The sequence below is a fragment of the Saccostrea cucullata genome, unplaced genomic scaffold (assembly GCF_032062105.1).
Source record: "Saccostrea cucullata isolate Sc308-1 unplaced genomic scaffold, CSIRO_AGI_Scuc_v1 ctg10283, whole genome shotgun sequence".
NCBI lineage: Eukaryota > Metazoa > Mollusca > Bivalvia > Ostreida > Ostreidae > Saccostrea > Saccostrea cuccullata.
In genome coordinates this window covers 12190-17442 of record NW_026929392.1, presented here as the reverse complement: position 1 = coordinate 17442, position 5253 = coordinate 12190, and the positions used below count along the sequence as shown (strand labels likewise).

General features: G+C 33.9%; 1 pseudogene; it reads right to left on the bottom strand.

Annotated features, from left to right (window-relative positions):
• Positions 1-1147: 1147 nt before the first annotated feature.
• On the bottom strand, positions 1148-3629 carry LOC134280746 (uncharacterized; annotated as a pseudogene).
• Positions 3630-5253: the final 1624 nt, after the last annotated feature.

Here is a 5253-nt window from a genome sequence, read left to right as displayed (position 1 = left end):
ATCATAAGTACGGAAATCTCCAAGGTAAAAGGTCAAAGTTGTTGATATCCCATGAAAGGTAATACATATCTGAAATATAAAAGCCCAAGTAACTACCGTTCAAAAGTTATGGCCAAAGTAAAAATTTTAAACTTTTGTGTAAAAGTGGGTCAAACTCCAAGGTCAAGGTCAAAAGGTCAAATTTGGTGGTACCCAAAGAAAGGTCGTATCATAAGGAATACACATGTGAAATATGAATGTCATAGCTCCACCAAATCAAAAGTTATGGGAAGGTTAAAGTTTTTGTGACTGACAGACAGACAGACAGCTAGACAGACAGACAGACAGACAGACAAATGAGATTTAATGTCCCCTCACTTTTGCGAAAGCGGAGGACAAAAATGCTGTTTACATAATTTATTTACAATAATTTATTATGTACAAGATGATTACAGATGTTTGAGTCTCTGCTAATTATGTATAAGATTTTTACAATTTTGAATTTTTCGAAATTTTAAACTATGTATGCTGTAAAAAAAACTCTGTAAACAATGTATTGTATGATATTTATATAAATAAATAAAAAAAGGACTGCGGTTCGCGGTGAGAAATATTCGCTTTAACGAGGATCTCGCAAACCTCACGAAAAATTCTCGCACGTGAATAAACGTTTACATTATATCAGGAAATCCGGCAAAACAAAAAAGAATAAAGGGAGATTAAAGGGAGATAGAAAAAGTTTTGATTAAAGGGAGATAGAAAAAATTTCTCTTCTTTTTCGTAATGAATACAAGTCAGATTCATATAAAACCTCTTGAATGTAGTCCTCTGTTGCGTGGACATCAGAAGGAGTCCTTCTGTAACATCATTTACATTTAAATGAGGCGAAAAAACAAGCAGATATAATTAAAGATAGACATTTGAATTTTTTTTAAATAAAAGGGAAAAAGTATTCCAGTCAGGGGTTAATTTGATAAGCAAGATTGTTAAAAGCAAATTTCTGATTTTGAAATATATTTTGTACACGACTTTTAAAAATATTTTTTTAAGAAACACTCATTGTAAAAGTTAACTTAAATGAATGGCGATTATTTTGATTCTTTGAATATTGGCTGTATTCTGTAGCACAACTGCAGAAATTTCATTAATAACACAAATATTAAGCCTTTGTTAACATCACCATTCATATAGATTCTTTTATTTTCGTAAGATTCACAACGGTTCTACACAAGTATCCCAGATAAAACCAACTATTCCCAGCACCTTTTGGAATATATAACTGAAGCTCGATTTTAGGTTGCAGGGCTCTTCGACCATATATTGTATACATTGAAAATAGCACCTGCTGATCTGTATTCATGAGATTTTTCTCCAGAAAATATAACACAGCTTTATGATATAGTTTTTCAAATTCAATAACAACGTTTCCTGTACCAATAACTATTCCCCCACCGACCCACACTATGTTGTCTCGAAATATTCGATACGGATCCATTCCCATACTTTGATTAAATACCAAGTTAACTGCCAAACGGTTTTGGTCGAAATGAGTTGGAAGTTTCAGTTACAAGGTTTGATTATTTCCCATTAAATCTTGAAAATATCCAATATCCAACCAAGCATAACACGGCGTGTTAAACACGTTCCTCTGGACTGCATCAGACATTACCGCATATTTAGCGTGTTGAGATGCGGAATAAAAGGGATTCACTGTATTAGGGTAGTGCACGGGATATCCCGGTTGAGAGTATACCTTTTTGATTCTGTCTACCAGCCGAAAAGGCCAAAAGGTCTCTCTTTTGACATAGAAAATTTCTGTCTGGTAGTTTAAATTTCCTTTCGATCTGAGCTTCTTCATCAAATCTCGAAACTCTGTACAGTCGGTATATACAACCAGAGGGTTGGTCAAATACTGAAATGTTTTTGTCCAGGTAAGATATGTATTTTTGGTGAAGGTTCGACTGTATCCTTTACGGAATGTCCCTAGGTTCCAGTAGGCTGTTACAATGGTGAGGTTGTAGGAGGACGTTTTTCTCTTCAATGAAAATAATCCTTCCAGGAAAGACCATGTCTGAAAACAAAAAAAAGGCACAGGGTAAACTAAATGTTTACTGGCTGCAGAACTGTAGTCCTCTGCTTGATGAAACATATGGAGATAACGAACAATATTCAAGATCAAAAGACCTTTAAACAATACAAAATAGGAGCAGAGCAAACACGGACCTTCAGAACATCGGAGGTGGGATCAGGTGACATGGAGGAGTAAGCATCCCCTGCCGACCGGTCACACCCGCCGTGTGATCCTTGTCATGATCTGGAAATAACGGAAAAGTCGGTCGTAAATTCAGTATATAAATAATGGACTAATAACTAGTATGAAAAATGTCAGTCAGCGTTTGACTCAATGATAAATTGTATTTGCTGACAAGGTCATTGTATCGACCACAGAAGTTACGAAATGATGACTTTAAACGAGATAAATGAAATTCTTGATTCATCAACTTGTTTGTCAATAAGTTACCTCTTTTTTTAAAAATTGTTCATACGTAGAGCATGCTCTTGCGTATCGAATTAACTGAGATATATAAACTCCATATGCAGGTGATGAAGTATATTGCTGCATAATAATCGAAGTTGACGTAAGAAAAGTTAAAGTCGAAGATAAAATAAAATAAAATTCGAATAAATAAATCAGTGAGAAACAGATCCCAGCGGTAAAAAAACTTCCACTTAATTAAGCCGCTGCTTTTTGTCGCTCACTTCAGGTGGTATATTTTTTTAAGAAGGGGGAAACACTAAATAAAAAAATAATAATACTCGAAGCAAGTAATAAAAATGTAGATCGAGGGTATTACAACGCTAGAATCTGTACGTCTCTGCTTTATCTGTCAAAATTCTTTCAAGAAGAGAACTGCAGTTCTGCAGCTAAATGTATTTCTTCAAATCAGCACTCACATGGAAGTATTTTTTATACATGCGCAGGGTACAAATTTCGAGTCGTTATTCATAAAAAAAAATGACATAATAGGAAAACAAACTGAACAGTGACATTTTCTGTTTTAAAAATATCAGAGGTGCCATGGGGGATTGAGAATTCTTTGACAACCGGTCACATGCGCCGTGTGATCTTTTTTTTTAGATTGTCTTGATTGAAAAAACGGGAAAAAAATCGGTAAACAATTCAGTTTGTAAATAATGACATAACAATAAGTATGGACTTGCTTATCAAACCAATTCATAGACATAAACCACATAATTACGTAGGTGGAAAGGGTATATTGCTATTCAAGTAAAGGATGCTAATAAAGAAGCATATACCTATAAGACTTGCCTTGGAATATACAATTTTCACCTCATATGTAATTTTCAACATCTTTGGCTCTGTAGATCGGAGCATCAACAATATAGCGGTTCTGGTCGAAATTATATTGACAGCAAATATAATCTCAAATATTTTCATAAATGTTGCATTTGCAAGGAAGACATACGATTATAAACTTTAAAAAATAAAATATATAAATGAAATATATAGAGATCACGAACAGCATTCAAGCCCTAATTTCCATTAAACAATACAAAATAGGAGCAGAGCAGACACGGACCTTCAATACATCAGGGATTGGATCAGGTGCCATGGGGGAGTGAGCCTCCCCTGCCGACCGGTCAAACCCATCGTGTGCTCCTTGTCATGATCTGGAAATAACGGAAAAATCCGTCGACAATTCATGTGCAAACAAAGAATTTATGTAATGACAATTTGTCACAATTATTGACAATATTTACACCACATTGATGCTAATAATCATAGCAAAATTAAATACATTACAATACATTGAGAATCTTATAAATTATCATAAAACAGAATGAAAAATAAAGATCACTAAATGTATGTATACACAAAACTTTTCTGAAGTTAATATTAACAGGAGCTGGAGTTATCATCGACAATATTTATATAGTCATCGGACACCACTTTTCCAACAAAGTGTTGGAATCCCGATGGGCACTGTATTAGCCGACTTATTTTTATATCATATAAAGCTGAATTTATTTAAAAAGTACACATGATAAGATTAAAAAAAACACTTGCTTTGACATTCAATTACATCGAAAATGGTATATCACTTAACAATAATATTTTCATTCATAAATCGACTACATATATCCTAGTGAATTCATATTAAAATAAAAGACACTATAGGTGTCTGCCTCATTTACTTCATATATGGATGCTTAACTGACTATGGAAGATATGGGTAAACCTAAAACGAGATTGTATGGCAAACGAGATACAATGTAATTCAGCTTTTCCATCTTCAACTTTGTTGCTCGTCTGCTCTAGATTTTGGAGATTAAGAGTTTATCCTTTCGAATCCCATTGTGGGACTTGGAGACCGGTCCTTCTGATGAGACCATATAAACTGAGGTACCTTGTCGCATTAGGTGCTGTAGGATTAACTGATTGATTGATTGTATATTGTTTAACGTCGCACTCGAGAATAAAGTACTGTAGGTACTGGCAGTTAAAAGTTCCCTCAATGCTCAATGGCCCTGAATTCCAGGCATAGGACAAAATTTGCAGCTCTCCAACGGCAATGCACGTGGTGGCACCTTCATATGAGTGAAAAAATTTTCGCGAGGGACATTACATGTAAACAACATAAAAAAAATTCTACAAATTCAATCCGAGACAGACGACAATTAGACATCTAATCTGAATTTAAAAACGGAACTATGAAAAACAAGGAGCTAAAATGAATGTTTTCCTAAAAATCAAGAAAATGTATACCGAGTTAATATTACATTACGCTTCAAGCTTCAGCGATTTTTTCCGTTAAATTATTGCATACGATTCTATAATTTCCCCTGTTCTCTTAGTAATTGTATTGTTTTTATATTTAAAAAAAAGAAGAGCAGATTAGACTTGGAGAAATACGATGGTTTAATGATTACTCGGTCCTTTTAATTTTACCATAGGAAACAGGAAGCACTAAATAATCATGTATTATGTAGATTTCAATGAGGAGATACTTCCTCAAACCAATATCTTTTAAAGTTAAATTTAAAATACTTCTCCCTGAAAAAAAAATTATGAAACATATTTGTCATGGGTAAAATTAAGAAATGAAAATAGATTCCATTCTATGTTTATATTTTATTGGATTATTTTTGGATTATTAAATGATTAATTAATTGATTGAATGTTGTTTAACGTCCCTCTCCAGAATTTTTCACTCATTAGGAGACGCAACCACCTGTCGGTGGAGAGCTGCA